Genomic DNA, 23,156 nt, shown 5'->3' on the forward strand with positions numbered 1-23,156 from the left:
AATCACAGCAAGCTGTGACGTAATTTTCAGGTCCTGAATGCCTAATTCTAGGCATTCAGGATTTTAAAATTACGTCACAGCTTGTGATTGGTTGCGTGCCGCCCATGTGACCGCGACGCGACCAATCACAGCAAGCCGTGACGTAATTTTCAGGTCCTGAATGCAAAATTAGGCATTCAGGACCTGAAATTATGTCACGGCTTGCTGTGATTGGTCGCGTCGCGGTCACATGGGCGGCACGCAACCAATCACAAGCCGTGACGTAATTTTAAAATGCGCGCGTTTCCTGCCTCCTGTGACGTCACGGCTTGTGATTGGTCGCGTCGCCCATGTGACCGCGACGCGACCAATCACAAGCCGTAACGTAATTTTCAAATCCTGAATGCCTAGAATTAGGCATTCAGGACCTGAAAATTACGTCACGGCTTGCTGTGATTGGTCGCGTCGCGGCCACATGGGCGGCACACGACCAATCACAAGCCGTGACGTCACGGAAGGCAGTAAACGCGCGCATTTTAAGCAAAGAACGCTGCCGGTTCCCTCGGTAAGGTCCAGGCTGCGTCGGAGAGGTGAGTATAGCAATATTTTTTATTTTAATTCTTTCTTTTACACATTAATATGGATCCCAGGGCCTGAAGGAGAGTTTCCTCTCCTTCAGACCCTGGGAACCATCAGGGATACCGTCCGATACTTGAGTCCCATTGACTTGTATTGGTATCGGGTATCGGTATCGGATTAGATCCGATACTTTGCCGGTATCGGCCGATACTTTCCGATACCGATACTTTCAAGTATCGGACGGTATCGCTCAACACTAATGGTGGACATTGGTGGGCAGCCATTTTCAGGTCTCTCCAGAGATGCTCAATTGGTTTTAGGTCTGGAATCTGGCTGGGTCAGTCAAGAGTGGCTACAGAGTTGTTCTGAAGCCACTTCTTTGTTATTTTAGCTGTGTGCTTAGGGTCATTGTCTTGTTGGAAGGTGAACCTTCTGCCAAGTCTGAGGTCCAGAGCAGGATATATCTGTACTTGGCCGCATTCATGTGTCCTTCAAAGGCAACCAGACACCCTGTCCCTGCAGCTGAAAAACATCCCCATATCATGATGCTGCCAACACCATGTTTCACTTTTGGGATTGTATTGGGCAGGTGATGAGCAGTGCCTGGTTTTCTCCACACACACCGCTTAGAATTATCACCAAAAAGGTCTATCTTCATCTGATCAGACTATAGAATCTTTTTTTCTCATAGTTTGTGAGTCCTTCATGAGTTTTTTAGCAAACTCTATGAGGGCTTTCATATGTCTTGCACTGAGGAGAGGCTTCCGTCAGGTCACTCTGCCATAAAGGCCCGACTGGTAGAGGGCTGCAGTGATAGATGACTTTGTGGAACTTTCTCCCATCTCCCTACTACATCTCTGGAGCTTCGCCACACTACACTGATCTTGTGGTTCTTCTTTACTTCTCTCACCAAGGCTCTACTCCCACGATTGCACAGTTCGGCTGGATGGTCAGGTCTAGGAAGACTTCTGGTGGTCCCAAACTTCTTGCATTTAATTATTATGGAGAATACTGTGCTCTTAGGAACCTTGAGTATTGCAGAAATTCTTTTGTATCCTTGGCCAGATCTGTGCCTTGCCTGTCCAAGGCCTCCAACAATTGCACTAACCATCTCTGCCTGTATACTGGTGTTTTTTTGTCTAGAATAGTGGAGGTCTTTCCTCTTATGGTGTTTTTTCAGATCTGTGCCTTGCCACAATTCTGTCTCTGAGCTCCTTGGCCAGTTCCTTTGACCTCATGATTCTCATTTGGTCTGACATGCACTGTGAGCTTTGAGGTACTTGTATCTGTGCTAGGAAGGAAATGCCCTGTGAGCTGAATAGATCAGAGGCAAGAGCTGCAGCCTGGTGCACAAGAGCCACTGGTTTTGAATTCTGACTGTACTCCCCTCTTTCCAGGATGGCCTCTGGATATCGCAGGCGCATGCTTCTTTGGATGTCACTGATGAAAAGCTCTTGTAAGCTTGGGTGTATGAACTTTGCTCTCCAGCTCCCTTGAATTATCTTCTGGTCCATAACCCCTCCACATTGTACCAAATATTGTAGTCTTCCTCTGAATCTTCTAGAGTGCAGAATGTTATACACAATGTACTCCTCTTCACCATGCACTTTTTATGGCAGAGGAAGTGTTCTACCTGGAAACGGGTTCTCACTGAATGGTATGAATAAGGATATATGGAACAGAGGATGAATTTTCAGGCTGTTAGGAATTTTTAAATGGAAAGCAACTGGGTTAATTTGCGCAGAAATTTGAAAAGGTCCTATGAATTTTTGACCCAATTTAGAAGACGGTACATTAATTTTAATTTTTTTTTTACAAAGCCAAACCTTGTCACTAACCAGAAGGGTAGGATGGGCTTTGAAATGTTTATCTGCTGCTTCTTTGTAATTTTTTGGGCCTTTTGTAACATCTCAGTTAGTTCCTTCTCAATTTTCTGCAACTGTGTACGTCTATTTGTAACAGCAGGAACAGAGGTATTAAATGGAAGATTATAAATAAATACTGGATGGAAGCCAAAGTTAGCAAAAAATAGACTTTGGGATGTAAAACTGTGTTTGGAGTTATTATAGGCAAATTCTGCTGTTGGTAAATAGTCCACCCATCATCCTGGAGCTAAGAAATAAAGCAGTGCAGGTATTGTTCTACAGTTTGGTTAGTTCTTTCAGTTTGGCCATTGGATTGTGGGTGGATGGCAGTAGACAAATTGACAGTAACTCCTAAAGTTGTATAGAAGCTTTTCCAAAATCTTGATGTAAATTGAACACCTCTGTCAGAAATTACATTGTCAGGGCTTATATGCAGCCTAAATATCTATTTGACGTTTTATTATGTGGCTTGTTCAGTGGTAGGAATCCCTTTAGTTGGAATAAAACTGCATCTTTGTGAGCTGACCTGCCACAACAAGGATAACAGTAATTTCTTTAGATGGAGGTAGGTCCATGATGAAATTAATTGAAATTTATCCTCAAAGCCTGGATGGAATTGAAGGAGTGCTGTAGAAGATTGTGGCATCTTGCTCTGTGCACGTTAAACATATTTTATCACATCCTTCCTACAATTAGGCCATTAACCCCTTTCTGCCATTGGACGTACTATTCTGTCCATGTGGGGTGGGCCCTAATTCCCAAGGGTGGAATAGTACGTCCAGCTCGATCGGCCGCGCTCACGGGGGGAGCGCGGCTGATCGCGGCCGGGTGTCAGCTGCCTATCGCAGCTGACATCCGGCACTATGTGCTAGGAGCGGTCTCGGACCGCCCCTGGCACAAGAACCCCCAGCACACCGAGATCAAACATGATCACGGTGTGCCGGCGGTACAGGGAAGCATCGCGCAAGGAGGGGGCTCCCTGCGGGATTCCCTGAGACCCCCAGAGCAACGCGATGTGATCGGTTAGGGCTAGGGCTAGGGTTAGTGCTAGGGTTAGGGCTAGGGTTAGGGCTAGGGTTAGGGTTAGGGCTAGGGTTAGGGATAGGGCTAGGGTTGGGGCTAGTGTTAAGGCTAGGGTTGGGGCTAGGGTTAAGGCTAGTTAGGGTTGGGGCTAAAGTTAGGGTTAGGGTTGGGGCTAAAGTTAGGGTCAGGGTTTGGATTACATTTACGGTTGGGAATAGGGTTGGGATTAGGGTTAGGGGTGTGTCTGGGTTAGAGGTGTGGTTAGGGTTACCATTGGGATTAGGGTTAGGGGTGTGTTTGGATTAGGGTTTCAGTTATAATTGGGGGGTTTCCACTGTTTAGGCACATCAGGGGCTCTCCAAACGCGACATGGCATCCAATCTCAATTCCAGCCAATTCTGCGTTGAAAAGTAAAACAGTGCTCCTTCCCTTCCGAGCTCTCCCGTGCGCCCAAACAGGGGTTTAACCCAACATATGGGGTATCAGCGTACTTGGAACACATTGGAAAACAACTTTGGGGGTCCAATTTCTCCTGTTACCCTTGGGAAAATACAAAACTGGGGGCTAAATAATAATTTTTGTGGAAAAAAAATATTTTTTATTTGCACGGCTCTGCGTTATAAACTGTAGTGAAACACTTGGGGGTTCAAAGCTCTCACAACACATCTAGATGAGTTCTTTAGGGGGTTTACTTTCCAAAATGGTGTCACTTGTGGGGGGTTTCTACTGTTTAGGTACATTAGGGGCTCTGCAAACGCAATGTGATGCCTGCAGACCATTCCACCTAAGTCTGCATTCCAAGTGGCACTCCATCCCTTCCGAGCTCTCCCATGCGCCCAAACGGTGGTTCCCCCCACATATGGGGTATCAGCGTACTCAGGACAAATTGGACAACAACTTTTGTGGTCCAATTTCTCCTGTTACCCTTGGGAAAATACAAAACTGGTGGCTAAAATATAATTTTTGTGGGAAAAAATTTTTGTTTTATTTTTATGGCTCTGCATTATAAGCTTCTGTGAAGCACTTGGTGGGTCAAAGTGCTCACCACACCTCTAGATAAGTTCCTTAGGGGGTCTACTTTCCAAAATGGTGTCACTTGTGGGGGGTTTTAATGTTTAGGCACATCAGTGGCTCTCCAAATGCAACATGGCATCCCATCTCAATTCCTGTCAATTTTGCACTGAACAGTCAAACGGCGCTCCTTCCCTTACGAGCTCTCCCATGCGCCCAAACAGTGATTTACCCCCACATATGGGGTATCAGCATACTCAGGACAAATTGTACAACAAGTTTTGCGGTCCAATTTCTTCTCTTACCCTTGGGAAAATAAAAAATTGGGGGTGAAAAGATAATTTTTGTGAAAAAATATGATTTTTTATTTTTACGGTTCTGCATTATAAACTTCTGTGAAGCACTTGGTGGGTCAAAGTGCTCACCACACCTCTAGATAAGTTCCTTAGGGGGTCTATTTTCTAAAATGCTGTCATTTGTGGGGGGTTTCAATGTTTAGGCACATCAGGGGCTCTCCAAATGAAACATGGCGTCCCATCTCAATTCCAGTCAATTTTGCATTGAAAAGTCAAATGGCGCTCCTTCACTGCCGAGCTCTGTCATGCGCCCAAACAGTGGTTTACCCCCACATATGGGATATTGGCGTACTCAGGACAAATCGTACAACATCTTTTGGGGTTCATTTTCTCCTGTTACCCTTGGTAAAATTAAACAAATCGGAGCTGAAGTAAATTTTGTGTGAAAAAAAAGTTAATTGTTCATTTTTATTTAAACATTCCAAAAATTCCTGTGAAACACCTGAAGGGTTAATAAACTTCTTGAATGTGGTTTTGAGCACCTTGAGGGGTGCAGTTTTTAGAATGGTGTCACACTTGGGTATTTTCTATCATATAGACCCCTCAATATGACTTCAAATGAGATGTGGTCCCTAAAAAAATGGTGTTGTAAAAATGAGAAATTGCTGGTCAAATTTTAACCCTTATAACTCCCTAACAAAAAAAAATTTTGGTTCCAAAATTGTGCTGATGTAAAGTAGACATGTGGGAAATGTTACTTATTAAGTATTTTGTGTGACATATCACTGTGATTTAATTGCATAAAAATTCAAATTTGGAAAATTGCGAAATTTTCAAAATTTTCGAAAAATTTCCGTTTTTTTCACAAATAAATGCAGGTAATATCAAAGAAATTTTACCATTATCATGAAGTACAATATGTCTCGAGAAAACATTGTCAGAATCACCAGGATCTGTTGAAGCGTTCCAGAGTTATAACCTCATAAAGGGACAGTGGTCAGAATTGTAAAAATTGGCCTGGTCATTAACGTACAAACCACCCTTGGGGGTGAAGGGGTTAAAAAGAACAAAATAGTGGTTCTTGTGTTTTCATTACTCCAGTGTGCCCTATATGTGTAGAATCATTGACAAGTTTGAGGACTTCAAGTTGAGTAGATTCTGGGACATATGTTTGGTGGTTCTGCATCCCAAACCCGTCCTTAAAAGAAAGATCAACGTCTTTAGAAGGATTTAAAGATTCCTTCTTAGGGACTAGGATTGAGCGACTTTCATTTTTTGAGATCGATTCGGGTTTTGCGAAACCTGACTTTGTCCAAAGTCGAGTCGAGTGCAGTCGGCCGATTATCGTGAAAAGTCGGGGATCGACCGAAACATGAAACCCAATGCAAGTCAATGGGGAAGCATAGTCGGCAGTGAGTGGAGGCCAGGAAAACACCTACAGTGCCCATTTTAATGCCAAAAACATCCATTCTTGTTTCTGAAGCTTGTCAATCTTAATTAACTTTATAATAATAGTTGGGTATTGGAAATTGGGGGTCATTTGGCAAAAGTTGTGGAGGGTAGGGCTGGTTCAAGGTTTTAGTGGGCCCAGGAAACGTGGACTATGTCACAGCGGTGGAGCAGGGAGAGGTAAGTATTTCAACGTTGCAAGTGCTGTGATCCTGAGCAAGCAGGGGGGGCCCACTCATACGCCTTTGCTCTGGCACAGGGCCCCTCAAAGTACAGCGGTGGGTTTGCACGGCGGGGGCACCTCCCACCGGTAGCGACACTTTTGCGTACTCTGAAGGGCCCTGTGCCTGTGACGTCGCCAACGAGTATGCCCCCTACCTGTTAAAGAAACCTGCACTTTCATCTGCACCTTCCTCTTTGTCCCTGTGTAAGGTGGTATAGTATGCGGGAAGGGGAACCTGACTTTCAGCAGAGTCAGATTGTGGCTGTGTAGCGTGCAAGGGGAATGTAGTGGTCTGGGTCAAAATACCACAAGACTCATGTAGCACCAGCTGGGCAATGGGCAGGATGAGGAGGAAACACTGATATAGGGCCAAATAATAAAGTGGGCTAAATGCAGTTCAAAATTGGTAACAGGACTAACCAGGCTGCATTGCTTAGTTCAGTGGAGGACAACTGTAATGAGAGGCAGACACAGTAGGCCCAAATAATAAAGTGGGCAAAATAAAGTTCAAAATTGGTAACAGGAGTAAACAGGTGGCACTGCTTTGTTCAGTGGAGGAGAACACCTTTGAGCGGCAGACACCGTTAGTAGGCCCAACCCATCTAGTAGGCCCTATGCAGTTTAATATTACAAATGAAGGCCGAAAGCCTGAAGATTAAAGGTCAGGAAAATAACACAGGACAACACCAAGGTGCGGCACACACCATTAGTAGGCCCCAACCACCAATTTTTTAAAAACAGCACTTAATGAGAGCCAGAAGGTTGAAGCTCAGATTTATACAGTGGAGGACAACAACAGGGAGCGGCAGACACCGTTAGTAGGCCCCAACCACCAAATTTTTAAAAAACAGCACTTAATGAGAGCCAGAAGGTTGAAGCTTAGATTTATACAGTGGAGGACAACACCAGGGAGCGGCAGACACCGTTAGTAGGCCCCAACCACCAATTTTTTTTTAAAAAGCACTTAATGAGAGCCAGAAGGTTTAAGCTCAGATTTATACAGTGGAGGACAACACCAGGGAGCGGCAGACACCGTTAGTAGGCCCCAACCACCAAATTTATAAAAAAACAGCACTTAATGAGAGCCAGAAGGTTGAAGCTTAGATTTATACAGTGGAGGACAACACCAGGGAGCGGCAGACACCGTTAGTAGGCCCTAACCACCAATTTTTTTTTAAAAAGCACTTAATGAGAGCCAGAAGGTTGAAGCTCAGATTTATACAGTGGAGGACAACACCAGGGAGCGGCAGACAACATTAGTCGGCCCTAACCACCAATTTTTTTAAAAAAAGCACTTAATGAGAGCAAGAAGGTTGAAGCTCAGATTTATAGAGTGGAGGACAACACCAGGGAGCGGCAGACACCATTAGTAGGCCCTAACCACCGATTTTTTTTTAAAAAGCACTTAATGAGAGCCAGAAGGTTGAAGCTCAGATTTATACAGTGGAGGACAATTTGAATTAGGGACTGCAGACAGACTTAGTAGGCTGTCTCCTGTGGACCATGCATCCACCACATTAACCCATTGCGCCGTAATGGAAACGTAACCTTCCGTGGCCATGCCTACAGGTCCATGCATCTGTTGTCAGGTGCACCTTTGTACTCACAGATTGCCAGAGTGCATGGACAATGCGGTCTTTTACATACTGGTGGAGGGTTGGGATGGCTTTTCTCGCAAAAGAAGTGTCGACTGGTTAGCTTGTAGCGTGGTACAGTGTAGTCCATCATGGCTTTATTAATATTAAATAAAATATATAAATAGGCTCTATAAACTTTTAAATAGGTTCCAGGGGTACACGGGCAGCATTGGTGTGGTCAGCGGAGGACGATTGCAAGGAGGGACCGCAGACAGGCTTACTAGGCCTAAAATAAATAAAAATAGGCTCAAGGCACTTAGAGTTATCTCGCAGGGGTACACAGGCAGCATTGTTGTGGTCAGTGGAGGAGGATTGCAAGGAGGGACCGCAGACAGGCTTACTAGGCCTAAAATAAATAAAAATAGGCTCAAGGCACTTAGAGTTATCTCGCAGGGGTACACAGGCAGCATTGTTTTGGTCAGTGGAGGAGGATTGCAAGGAGGGACCGCAGACAGGCTTACTAGGCCTAAAATAAATAAAAATAGGCTGTATGCAGTTTTAAATAGGTTACATGGGTACACAGGCAGCATTGTTGTGGTCAGTGGAGGAGGATTGCAAGGAGGGACCGCAGACAGGCTTACTAGGCCTAAAATAAATAAAAATAGGCTCTATGCAGTTTTAAATAGGTTACATGGGTACACAGGCAGCATTGTTGTGGTCAGTGGAGGAGGATTGCAAGGAGGGACCGCAGACAGGCTTACTAGGCCTAAAATAAATAAAAATAGGCTCTATGCAGTTTTAAATAGGTTACATGGGTACACAGGCAGCATTGTTGTGGTCAGTGGAGGAGGATTGCAAGGAGGGACCGCAGGCAGGCTTACTAGGCCTAAAATAAATAAAAATAGGCTCTATGCAGTTTTAAATAGGTTACATGGGTACACAGGCAGCATTGTTGTGGTCAGTGGAGGAGGATTGCAAGGAGGGACCGCAGACAGGCTTACTAGGCCTAAAATAAATAAAAATAGGCTCAAGGTACTTAGAGTTATCTCGCAGGGGTACACAGGCAGCATAGTTTTGGTCAGTGGAGGAGGATTGCAAGGAGGGACCGCAGACAGGCTTACTAGGCCTAAAATAAATAAAAATAGGCTCAAGGCACTTAGAGTTATCTCGCAGGGGTACACAGGCAGCATTGTTGTGGTCAGTGGAGGAGGATTGCAAGGAGGGACCGCAGACAGGCTTACTAGGCCTAAAATAAATAAAAATAGGCTCTATGCAGTTTTAAATAGGTTACATGGGTACACAGGCAGCATTGTTGTGGTCAGTGGAGGAGGATTGCAAGGAGGGACCGCAGACAGGCTTACTAGGCCTAAAATAAATAAAAATAGGCTCAAGGCACTTAGAGTTATCTCACAAGGGTACACAGGCAGCATTGTTTTGGTCAGTGGAGGAGGATTGCAAGGAGGGACCGCAGACAGGCTTACTAGGCCTAAAATAAATAAAAATAGGCTCAAGGCACTTAGAGTTATCTCGCAGGGGTACACAGGCAGCATTGTTGTGGTCAGTGGAGGAGGATTGCAAGGAGGGACCGCAGACAGGCTTACTAGGCCTAAAATAAATAAAAATAGGCTCTATGCAGTTTTAAATAGGTTACATGGGTACACAGGCAGCATTGTTGTGGTCAGTGGAGGAGGATTGCAAGGAGGGACCGCAGACAGGATTACTAGGCCTAAAATAAATAAAAATAGGCTCTATGCAGTTTTAAATAGGTTACATGGGTACACAGGCAGCATTGTTGTGGTCAGTGGAGGAGGATTGCAAGGAGGGACCGCAGACAGGCTTACTAGGCCTAAAATAAATAAAAATAGGCTCTATGCAGTTTTAAATAGGTTACATGGGTACACAGGCAGCATTGTTGTGGTCAGTGGAGGAGGATTGCAAGGAGGGACCGCAGACAGGCTTACTAGGCCTAAAATAAATAAAAATAGGCTCAAGGTACTTAGAGTTATCTCGCAGGGGTACACAGGCAGCATTGTTGTGGTCAGTGGAGGAGGATTGCAAGGAGGGACCGCAGACAGGCTTACTAGGCCTAAAATAAATAAAAATAGGCTCTATGCAGTTTTAAATAGGTTACATGGGTACACAGGCAGCATTGTTGTGGTCAGTGGAGGAGGATTGCAAGGAGGGACCGCAGACAGGCTTACTAGGCCTAAAATAAATAAAAATAGGCTCTATGCAGTTTTAAATAGGTTACATGGGTACACAGGCAGCATTGTTGTGGTCAGTGGAGGAGGATTGCAAGGAGGGACCGCAGACAGGCTTACTAGGCCTAAAATAAATAAAAATAGGCTCAAGGCACTTAGAGTTATCTCGCAGGGGTACACAGGCAGCATTGTTGTGGTCAGTGGAGGAGGATTGCAAGGAGGGACCGCAGACAGGCTTACTAGGCCTAAAATAAATAAAAATAGGCTCTATGCAGTTTTAAATAGGTTACATGGGTACACAGGCAGCATTGTTGTGGTCAGTGGAGGAGGATTGCAAGGAGGGACCGCAGACAGGATTACTAGGCCTAAAATAAATAAAAATAGGCTCTATGCAGTTTTAAATAGGTTACATGGGTACACAGGCAGCATTGTTGTGGTCAGTGGAGGAGGATTGCAAGGAGGGACCGCAGACAGGCTTACTAGGCCTAAAATAAATAAAAATAGGCTCTATGCAGTTTTAAATAGGTTACATGGGTACACAGGCAGCATTGTTGTGGTCAGTGGAGGAGGATTGCAAGGAGGGACCGCAGATAGGCTTACTAGGCCTAAAATAAATAAAAATAGGCTCAAGGCACTTAGAGTTATCTCGCAGGGGTACACAGGCAGCATTGTTTTGGTCAGTGGAGGAGGATTGCAAGGAGGGACCGCAGACAGGATTACTAGGCCTAAAATAAATAAAAATAGGCTCAAGGCACTTAGAGTTATCTCGCAGGTGTACACAGGCAGCATTGTTGTGGTCAGTGGAGGAGGATTGCAAGGAGGGACCGCAGACAGGCTTACTAGGCATAAAATAAATAAAAATAGGCTCAAGGCACTTAGAGTTATCTCACAGGGGTACACAGGCAGCATTGGTGTGGTCAGCGGAGGACGATTGCAAGGAGTGTCTGACACAGTTAGTACTCACAAAAAATTAATAGATGTTAATGTCTCGCAAAACAACAAAACAAAAAAAAAAGTGTGGCATACTTAGGTACAGGGGTGGGCTCATCTGCTGAGTTTCTGACATAGTAATTTGGCAGTAAGTATTTACTGGTGTCAATATAGGACACTGACCCAGACTACTTTAACTAGCATCATAGATGTCAACAAATTGGTATTGTCAGTGCCAGGCATTGAATGATGTCAGCGCATAGACTAAACATTGGTGGAGCTGTGAGAGATAATTTTGCACGTGGTAGAGCATAGTTTGAGCTGGGGGGGTGAACTCTCTTGTGGCCGGCGGTACCGTCCCAGGGCCCCTCATGTTACAACGGTGTGTCTGACGTTGGGTGCATGCCACCACCGCCAGAGACACTTTATTGTACTATGAGGGACCCAGTGGCAGTGCCGTCGACCAAAAGCGGGCACACCCACCTCTTCAGACAAACGGCACTCTAACGGGTGCTTGCCCCAAGTGGCGAGACCACGGCCCCATGGGGGGAGTTTTCCCATTGAGGGAGGTGTAAACATGTCGTATGCTGGACAAACAGCTGCTACAAATTAAGAGATTGGAACACTCAGTAAGAACAGTCCACAAGCAAGACCTTTTTATAGGAAAGCTAGGTGTCAGCCGGGAAAGGTGGGGCAAAATAATTTGAAATCCAGGAGTGGTTCATTTTAATGAAGGTTAGATCATCCACATTTTGGGTAGCCAGACGAGTCCTTTTTTCGGTTAATATTGAACCAGCAGCACTGAATACTCTTTCTGACAGCACACTAGCTGCTGGGCAAGCAAGCTCCTGCAATGCATATTCGGCCAATTCAGGCCAGGTGTCTAATTTGGATGCCCAGTAATCAAATGGGAATGACGGTTGAGGGAGAACATCGATAAGGGATGAAAAATAGTTAGTAACCATACTGGACAAATGTTGTCTCCTGTCACTTTGAATAGACGCTGCAGTACCTGTTCTGTCTGCGGTCATTGCGAAATCACTCCACAACCTGGTCAGAAAACCCCTCTATCCAACGCCACTTCTGATTTGTGCACCTCTAACACCTCTGCCCTGTAGCCCCCTGCAGCTCGTGTGAGAACCATCACCGGCGCTGTGTGCTGGGAATGCCTGAATCAAACGGTCTACAAGAGTTGCTTGTTTGGTTGCTAATATTTGTTCGAGGTTCTCATGTGGCATAATATTTTGCAATTTGCCTTTATAGCGAGGGTCAAGGATGCAGGCCAACCAGTAATCGTCATCGGTCATCATTTTAATAATGCGTGGGTCCCTTTTGAGGATACGTAAGGCATAATCTGCCATGTGGGCCAAAGTTCCAGTTGTCAAATCTGCAGTTGTGCTGGTTTGAGGGGCAGTTACAGGCAAATCTGCGTCACTTGTCTCCCTTAAAAAACCAGAACCCGGCCTTGCAACGCCACTAATTTCTGTTGGCCCAGGAGAAGCTTCCTCATTAAAAAAGTACTCATCCCCATAATCCTCCTCGTCCTCCTCATCCTCTTCGCCCGCTACCGCGTCCTCTACACGGCCCTGACCAGACAATGGCTGACTGTCATCAAGGCTTTCCTCTTACTTGGCTGCAGACGCCTGCTCCTTTATGTGCGTCAAACTTTGCATCAGCAGACGCATTAGGGGGATGCTCATGCTTATTATGGCGTTGTCAGCGCTAACCAGCCGTGTGCATTCCTTAAAACACTGAAGGACTTGACACAGGTCTTCTAGCTTCGACCACTGCACAGCTGACAACTCCATGTCTGCCATCCAACTGCCTGCCCGTGTATCCTCCCACAAATGCATAACAGCACGCCTCTGAAGCATGTGCAGTGTGGAGTTCCACCTTGTTGCAACGTCGATGATTAGGCGATGCTGGGGAAGGTTCAAAGACCGCTGATAGTTCTGCATACGGCTGGAGTGTACGGGCGAACGGCGGATATGCGAGCAAAGTCTGCGCACTTTGAGGAGCAGGTCGGGTAACCCCGGATAACTTTTCAGGAAGCACTGCACCACCAGGTTTAAGGTGTGAGCCAGGCAAGGAATGTGTTTCAGTTGGGAAAGGGCTATGGCAGCCATGAAATTCCTTCCATTACCACTCACTACCTTGCCTGCCTCAAGATGTACAGTGCCCAGCCATGACTGAGTTTCTTTCTGCAAGAACTCGGACAGAACTTCCGCGGTGTGTCTGTTGTCGCCCAAACACTTCATTGCCAATACAGCCGGCTGACGCTTGCCACTAGCTGTCCCATAATGGCACACCTGGTGTGCAACAGTGGCAGCTGCGGATGGAGTGGATGTGCGACTGCGGTCTGTGGATGAGCTCTCGCTTCTGCAGGAGGACGAGGAAGAGGAGGAGGGGGGGCGAACGCCTACAGCCAACTCTTTCCTTGACCGTGGGCTAAGCAGAACTGTCCCAATATTGCTGTCCCCTGTGGACCCTGCATCCACCACATTCACCCAGTGTGCTGTGATGGACACGTAATGTCCCTGGCCATGCCTACTGGTCCATGCATCTGTTGTCAGGTGCATCTTTGTAGTCACAGACTGCCTGAGTGCATGGACGAGGCGGTCTTTAACATGCTGTTGGAGGGCTGGGATGGTTCTTCTAGAAAAGAAGTGTCGACTGGGTAGCTCGTAGCGTGGTACAGCGTAGTCCATCAGCGCTTTGAAAGCTTCGCTTTCAACTAACCGGTAGGGCATCATCTCTAATGAGATTAGTCTAGCAATGTGGGCGTTCAAACCCTGTGTACGCGGATGCGAGGATGAGTTCTTCCTTTTCCTAACAAGAGTCTCATGTAGGGTGAGCTGGACTGGAGAGCTGGAGATCGTGGAACTAGCGGTGGTGCCGGTGGACATGGCAGACTGAGAGAGGGTTGGAGATGGTATTCTTGCCGGTGCCCTACATGCAGTGTTTCCTACTAGCGAACCTGGTGATTCCCTGACTGCTTTGGCCTGGAGACAAAAGCTGCACAGATACTGCAGTTGTTGAGGCACATTTGGTAGTTAGTCCAGGCTTGCAAATGCATGGTGGATAAATGTCTATGCATGCAACTTGTACCTGTATTTAGACTTTTAAGATTCTGACCTCTGCTTAAGGTAGTTGAACATTTTTGACATATGACTTTGCGCTGATCATTTGGATGTTGTTTAAAAAAATGCCAGACTGCACTCTTTCTACTATCGGATACCTTTTCAGGCATTGCAGACTGAGCTTCTTTAACCGGATGGCCACGCTGTCCTCCAACTGGTTTTGGTTTTGCCACGCGTTTTTGGCCAGATACGGGCCCGGCAGATGGAACCTGTTGTGATGTTGATGCCTGTTGCGGCTCCTCCTCCTCCTCCACTTCAGAACTACTGCTGCCTGCACCCTGTTCCCCCAATGGCTGCCAATCGGGGTCAACAACTGGGTCAACTATGACCTCCTCTTCTATCTCGTGTGCAACTTCGTCTGTATCACCGTGTAAGCCGGTGGTATAGCGTTCATGACGGGGCACCATAGTCTCAGCTGGGTTTGATTCTGGCTCAGTACACTGCGAGGGCAATGTTCTAGTCTGAGTCAAAGGAACAGCATAGTAATCTGGCTGTGGCTGTGCATCAGTGCACTCCATGTCCGATTCAACTTCTAATGGGCATGGCCTGTTAACTGTTTCACTGTCTAACCCAGGAACGGTATGTGTAAAGAGCTCCATGGAGTAACCCGTTGTGTCTCCTGACGCATCCTTCTCTCTTGTTCTGGGTGAAGAAGACAAGGAAGCGACTTGTCCCTGACCGTGAACATCCACTAACGACGCACTGCTTTTACATTTAGCACTTTCAGAAGAGGAGGCAAAAGAGCTAGAGGCTGAGTCAGCAAGGAAAGCCAAAACTTGTTCTTGCTGCTCCGGCTTTAAAAGCGGTTTTCCTACTCACAGAAAAGGGAGCGTTCGTGGCCTTGTGTAGCCAGACGATGAACCTGGCTCAACAACTCGAGACTTAGGTGCTGTACTGCTTTTACCACGACCACCTGATGCTCCACCACCACTACCATCATTACCAGCTGACAATGACCGCCCACGGCCACGACCTCTTCCACCAGATTTCCTCATTGTTTGCAAAACGTAACCAAAGTAACGGTATTTGTTACTGTAAAACAACTTAAAAGGTTAACTCTAACTTCTGTAGGATTTATATACACCTTTATAGGTGGCTGACACTGAAAGGAAAACCAGGCCCAATGTTACACACTTAGGTTTTCTGTGCCCCAATAATTTTAGACAGATGGCACACACACGACCGGCACTCAAGCAGAAATGCCAATCTTAATCTTCCCCTATTTTTTGTTTTCAGGGAGAATTAAAAAAAAAAAATAATAACATTATGACACACTAGGTTTTCTGTGCCCCAATAATTTGAGACAGATGGCACACACAGGACCGGCACTCAAGCAGAAATGCCAATCTTAATCTCCCACTATTTTTTTTTTTTTCAGGGAGAATAAAAAAAAAAAAAATGGCCCAGTATTACACACTAGGTTTTCTGTGGCACAAAATGAGAGACAGATGCCACACACAGCACTGGCACAGAGGCAGACTTGCCAATCTTTATCTCCCACTATTTATTTATTTTTTTACAGGGAGAATTGAAAAAAAAAATTGCCCAGTATTACACACTGGTTTTCTGTGGCACACAATGAGAGACAGATGCCACACACAGCAATGGCACAGAGGCAGACTTGCCAATCTTTATCTCCCACTATTTATTTATCTTTTTACAGGGAGAATTAAAAAAAAATGGCCCAGTATTACACACTAGGTTTTCTGTGGCACACATTGAGAGACAGATGCCACACACAGCACTGGCACAGAGGCAGACTTGCCAATCTTTATCTCCCACTATTTTTTTTTTTTTCAGGGAGAATAAAAAAAAAAAATGGCCCAGTATTACACACTAGGTTTTCTGTGGCACACAATGAGAGACAGATGCCACACACAGCACTGGCACAGAGGCAGACTTGCCAATCTTTATCTCCCACTATTTATTTTTTTTTTCAGGGAGAATAAAAAAAAAAAATGGCCCAGTATTACACACTGGTTTTCTGTGGCACACAATGAGAGACAGATGCCACACACAGCAGTGGCACAGAGGCAGACTTGCCAATCTTTATCTCCCACTATTTTTTATTTTTTTTTCAGGGAGAATTAAAAAAAAAAAAAAGCCCAGTATTACACACTGGTTTTCTGTGGCACATAGTGTTGAGCATTCCGATACCGCAAGTATCGGGTATCGGCCGATACTTGCGGGTTGTGGAATTCCGATACCGAGATCCGATACTTTTGTGGTATCGGGTATCGGTATCGAAACAACATTAATGTGTAAAATTAAGAATTAAAATAAAAAATATTTCTATACTCACCTCTCCGACGCAGCCTGGACCTCACCGAGGGAACCGGCAGCGTTCTTTGCTTAAAATGCGCGCTTTTACTTCCTTCCGTGACGTCACTGCAGAAATAGGCATCAGGACCTGAAATTACGTCACGGCTTGCTGTGATTGGTCGCGTCGCGGTCACATGGGCGGCACGCAACCAATCACAAGCCGTGACGTAATTTTAAAAATGCGCGCGTCTCCTGCCTCCCGTGACGTCACGGCTTGTGATTGGTCGCGTCGCCCATGTGACCGCGACGCGACCAATCACAAGCCGGAACGTAATTTTAAATTCCTGAATGCCTAGAATTAGGCATTGAGGACCTGAAAATTACGTCACGGCTTGCTGTGATTGGTCGCGTCGCGGCCGCATGGGCGGCACGCGACCAATTACAAGCCGTGACGTCACGGAAGGAAGTAAAAGCGCGCATTTTAAGCAAAGAACGCTGCCGGTTCCCTCGGTGAGGTCCAGGCTGCGTTGGAGAGGTGAGTATAGCAATATTTTTTATTTTAATTCTTTATTTTACACATTAATATGGATCCCAGGGCCTGAAGGAGAGTTTCCTCTCCTTCAGACCCTGGGAACCATCAGGATACCGTCCGATACTTGAGTCCCATTGACTTGTATTGGTATCGGGTATCGGTATCGGATTAGATCCGATACTTTGCCGGTATCGGCCGATACTTTCCGATACCGATACTTTCAAGTATCGGACAGTATCGCTCAACACTAGTGGCACACAATGAGAGACAGATGCCACACACAGCAATGGCACAGAGGCAGACTTGCCAATCTTTATCTCCCTGCAGTAATCTCAGAAAAGTATGGCAGGCAGCTATAAAAAGGACTGCTGCACACAAAAGTGTGGACAAACAAACAAGATAGCTGTGCAGAAAGGAAGGAACAACAGGATTTGTGCTTTGAAAAAAGCAGTTGGTTTGCACAGCGGCATACACACACAGCAACGCAGCTATCAGGGAGCCTTCTAGGGCAGCCCAATGAGCTACAGCGCTGAGGAAAAAAAATGTAGCTTCCACTGTCCCTGCAAACAAAAGGTGGTGTTGGACAGTGGAAATTGCTACAGCACAAGCGGTTTGTGGCTTTATGTACCCTGCCTAACACTATCCCTGCTTCTGACGAAGTGGCAGCAACCTCTCCCTACGCTCAGATCAGCAGCAGTAAGATGGCAGTCGGCGGGAACGCCCCTTTATAGCCCCTGTGACGCCGCAGAAAGCAAGCCAATCACTTCAATGCCCTTCTCTAAGATGGTGGGGAGATCTATGTCATCACGCTGCCCACACTCTGCGTCCACCTTCATTGGCTGAGAAATGGCGCTTTTAGCTTAATAGAAACGCGACTTTGGCGCGAAAGTCGCGTTCCGCATGGCTGACCCCACACAGGGATCGGGTCGGGTTTCATGAGACGCCGACTTTGCTAAAAGTCGGCGACTTATGAAAATGACCGATCCGTTTCGCTCAACCCGATTAGGGACCAATGCAACTTTTTTAGCCTGCAAGGCCACCAAAGCAGCTACACAAGATGATAATTTAGAATGAGCATGTTTAATCCGCTGCCTAGATGGCACAGGTGAAGACAGAGTTGATGTACTTGCTACATCACGGAAAGAGTCCCCTGAATCGGAAAATACTTTATCCTGAGAATTACCGGTATCCTGAGCATCCCTAAAAGACATAGACAAACTAAGCAAGCTGTTGTTTTTGTCAATACCTACAGTTTACTCAGATCTAGCCTTTTCTGCTTCAATGCAGTCAGATTTGTTATTTTTTACAGTATTCATCAAACATACTCAGCTTTGGTTCTGAGGGTTTTCTAAGAGAATCAAAAATGCATTCTTCTTCAGGATTGTACTTGGAAGGCTGTGGAAAGTACGGAGACTCTGCTACCTTCTGCTTGTTAAGAACAATATGTTTTGAATCTTCTGGCTCAGGGCTAGAAATGGGGCAAAACTGGGTTAAAGCTGTCAAACGTTCTGCATTGTGCAATTCTATTTTTTTGTGTAACTCCGTGAGTTGTCCCCATTGATGAATCCTGCTTCAAATTTCCATTAGCCTGGTCCAATAGCATGGGGATCAGGGCCCACTTCAGGGCCACGAAAACCATTCAACAGTACAGTTGGACCATTGAGATTTTTGTTCTTTTCAGATGCCTCAAATGACTCCTGCCGGCTGTTGTTTTTCCACAATAATGCTAACTGCTGGAACATCAGGTACAGAAACAGATTGGGCCAAAAACAGATTCTCCAACACATTCCTGATGGTTTGAGATGGTTTTCTTATTCATCGCTTGTTGTTTGGATAGCTTCCTTGGAATCCAATCTTGAAGCATCAGGCATATCACAAGCAGCAAGAAGATCGCCAAGGTCTAGAGTCTTCATGTCCTCCATGACTGGAACGGTAACAGTATCTGGTAGTGCTAATGCACAGCTCCACTTAATGTAGATGCTGCACTCAAAACCCTGCCCTGTGTATTCTGATCACAACTACAGCCGGGGTCTAGCCAAGTCAGCAACCACACATTCATATCAGGAATTGACCAGATCAGTAGGCTGGGACCTGGAGAAACTAACATGGTCGAGAAAGAGTGGGTCTGGGGAAAAGGAGGAAAATAACTAGTGAAGGGAAGGGAGATGAGTCCTACTAATGGAGGAGGGAACTTCAGCTGTATCACAGCAGGAGCCGGCAGCTACTGATCATGCGTGTGTGCTGCACAGGGGCCGGGAGTGTAGTCAGGAGTAGCCAGGGGTTAGCACAGAGGAGCAGCAATGTTGTTTACAGGATCAGCAGATAAAAGGAAGCTTGACTAAGGGTACTGTCACACAGTGCAATTTTGATCGCTACGACGATACGATTCGTGACGTTCTAGCGATATCCATACGATATCGCAGTGTCTGACACGCAGCAGCGATCAGGGACCCTGCTGAGAATCGTACGTCGTAGCAGATCATATGGAACTTTCTTTTGTCGCTTGATCACCCGCTGACATCGCTGGATCGTTGTGTGTGACAGCGATCCAGCGATGTGTTCGCTTGTAACCAGGGTAAACATCGGGTAACTAAGCACAGGGCCGCGCTTAGTAACCCGATGTTTACCCTGGTTACCAGCGTAAACGTAAAAAAAACAAACAGTACATACTCACATTCCGGTGTCTGTCCTCCGGCGTCTCAGCTTCTCTGCACTGTGAGCGCCTGCCAGCCGGAAAGCGAGCACAGCGGTGACGTCTGACGTCACCGCTCTGCTTTCCGGCTATGGCGCTTACACAGTGGAGAGAAGCAGAACGCCGGGGGACAGACACCGGAATGTAAGTATGTACTGTTTGGTTTTTTTACGTTTACGCTGGTAACCAGGGTAAACATCGGGTTACTAAGCGCGGCCCTGCGCTTAGTAACCCGATGTTTACCCTGGTTACCCGGGGACTTCGGCATCGCTCCAGCGCCGTGATTGCACAGTGTGACCGCAGTCTACGACGCTGGAGCGATAATCATACGACGCTGCGACGTCACGAATCGTGCCGTCGTAGGGATCAAACTTGCACTGTGTGACAGTACCCTAAAGGCTGGTAGGTCAATAATATCACAATTAAATAATTACAATGCCAGGTTTAAATTGGGTGTTAAATTGGGGTGGAGCCAATTAAGAACTCAGGGTAGAGACAATCATAAACAACACAGGTACATGTATCTGGGTTAGGAAGTAAATGTCCAGCAAGCTGAATAGCTCAGAGGGAAGAACTGCCGCCTGGTGCAGAGCCACTGGTTTTGAATCCTAACAGTACTCTGCTCTTTCCAGGATGGCCTCTGGATATCTCATGCTTCTCTGGATGTCTCTGATGAATAGCCCTTGTAAGCCTGGGTGCATGAACATTGCCCTCCAGATCCCTTAAATTACCTTCTTGTCCGTAACCCCTCCATTGCACCAAATATTGTAGTCGTCCTCTGTCTCTTATAGAGTCCAGAATGTTATACACAATGTACTGCTCTTCACCATGGACTTGATCCATATTGTGCATCTATGGCTCAGCATAATCAGGCAGTGTTCAAATTAATATGACTTTGAGATCATAGTCACACGCTCAAGAGTTGTGGACAGCTATCCAGGCTGAGTTACAACAGTGGCTTTCTCTACTGGACCTGGAGCCAGAGAAGGCTGTGCTTGATAATGGTGCAAACCTGGTGTCGCCTCTATGCCAGGGAAATCTCACACATGTGCCTTGCATGGGTCACATCCTCATCGTAGTGGTACAGCAATTTCTCCGCCACTAACCTGGCCTGGGGGAGCTGCTCCAGAAAGCACGAAAGATGTGTGCTCATTTCCTCCATTCTTACCCCTCAGGTCATCAACGTTCATCAATACAGAGGTCTTTGTCCATGCCAGTTAAAAGGTTGATATGCGATGTGCCGACACAGTTTGAATTCCACTCTGCACATGTTGCAGCAACTGTGGCAGCAGCAATGAGCCCTGACACAGTATGTCATTTCATATAGCTTGTGCCAATGCAGTACGGATGTGGCGCATATCACGCTTACAGAGTGGGCACAGATTACCGTCCTCTGCACTCTTATGGCTACTAAGATGGTTAGTGCTGACAACGCCATCATCAGCATCTATATACTGGAGCAGACTTTGAATAGCCTGCAGGATGAGATGGCGGTCTCAGAAGAAGAGGAGGAAGCAGAGGAGAATGTGAAAGGGATGGCATAGTCCATAAGTGCCAGGCTGTTGTCACACAGGCGGGTGCCAAAGAAGGGTTGATTACTGCGATAAAGAGAGGTTGGTGATAAACTGTTATTGAAGGTGCAAGATCCGAGAAAGAAATGGAGATGGAAGAGGTAATGGGCAAGCAACTGTCAGGTGAAGAGGACAATCCTCCCCTCTCTGTTGTTCGTGACTGGCGGGAGGGAACAGAGGAAACAAGCATTGTTACCTAGCCACCAACAGAGCATGGGCTTGGACCTCATGGTAGAGGTCGACATATGAGGGCTTTCTTGCTGCACCTCCTGCAACATGATCCCCGTATAGTTATGATTAGGACTAGAGATGAGCGAGCACTAAAATTCTCGGGTTCTCATTGCTTGACCCGAGCACCGAGCCCAATGTAAGTCTATGGGAAACCCAAGCATTTTTACCACGATCCCCCCGGAGGTCCCATTAAGGTCTAAAAACATCTGAAAATGATGTAAGCACTGCTCAAATGACACGAGAACATCATGGGGATCGCCCCATTTTTGACTCCTAAGTCAAAGCTGTCAGCAATGTTAAAGAAATAAATATAAAAATATTTGCGCTAAAAATTCCAGTAAAATAAAATGAAATGAATAGGGACATAACACCGTATAGAACTTAAAAAAATCTTTAAAAAATCCTGCCATAGGTGCAGAAAAAGTATTACCTCCATCTTTAGTGCTGTATATGGGTGATGTCTCCTGAATCCTAGAAGGTCCTCCAAAGGGCGTCGGTTTGATCTCACGTCACAGTTCAAATGAGTGTCCCAAGGAGGGATGAATAATAAGGTGCTGGGCAACTAGAAAAACTAAAGTGTGGGGGGCGCTGTCCTGGCCGGTGACAGGCCTACCTCCCCAGCAAAGAGAAAAATCTGCCGTGCACAGGCAATACAGGCTCTGTCCTCAGATAGAGCCAGCAAGGCGCAGACTGGTTGCAGGACCTTGCGTGACGTCACTGACACGTGATGGATCACGTGACCTGCTACGGAAAGCACACCACACCGTGATCCATCACTTCTCAGTGACGTCACGCATGGTCCTGCAGCCAGGCTGCGCCTTGCTGGCTCTATCTGAGGACAGAGCCTGTATTGCCTGTGCACGGCAGATTTTTCTCTTTGCTGGGGAGGTACGCCTTACACCGGCCGGCACGGCGCCCCCCACACTTCAGTCTTTCTAGTTGCCCAGCACCTTATTATTCATCCCTCCTTGGGACACTCATTTGAACTGTGACGTGAGATCAAACCGACGCATTTGGAGGACCTTCTAGGATTCAGGAGACATCACCCATATACAGCACTAAAGACGGAGGTAATACTTTTTCTGCACCTATGGCAGGATTTTTTAAAGATTTTTATAAGTTCTATACGGTGATATGTCCCTATTCATTTCATTTTATTTTACTGGAATTTTTAGCGCAAATATTTTTATATTTATTTCTATATTGTTTATTCTACGGATGAACTGAGTGGTTTTCATCCTTATATTTGCTGCAATTGGTTTCAGTTATTTGTGCAGCGCCCTCTGGACTATTGTTTATTTTTTACTGTAAGCAATGTTGTCAGAGTTTCTAGCCATTTTTACAGGTGCACCAAAACACATGCAAAAACAAAACCAAAATGGATTTTGTTGAGAAATATGTTAAGGTACATCCTTTCCAGGGTAATGACTTGTATATAAGGCAAAATAATTAACCCCAGACCAAAATGTTCCTCCACCACATGAGCTATGTTCACATGCAGCGTTTTTGATGCATTTTTCAACTTTAACATTGCTTTCAATTAATACAAATGCATTCAATGGGAAATGTCATTGTTACATTTAACAACCCTAGTT

General features: G+C 46.0%; 1 pseudogene; it reads right to left on the reverse strand.

Moving 5' to 3' along the window:
• Positions 1-1,995: 1,995 nt before the first annotated feature.
• On the reverse strand, positions 1,996-18,989 carry LOC143783256 (zinc finger protein 592-like; annotated as a pseudogene).
• Between the last annotated feature and the right edge of the window lie 4,167 nt (positions 18,990-23,156).

Source organism: Ranitomeya variabilis, chromosome 6, assembly GCF_051348905.1.
Source record: "Ranitomeya variabilis isolate aRanVar5 chromosome 6, aRanVar5.hap1, whole genome shotgun sequence".
Lineage (NCBI taxonomy): Eukaryota > Metazoa > Chordata > Amphibia > Anura > Dendrobatidae > Ranitomeya > Ranitomeya variabilis.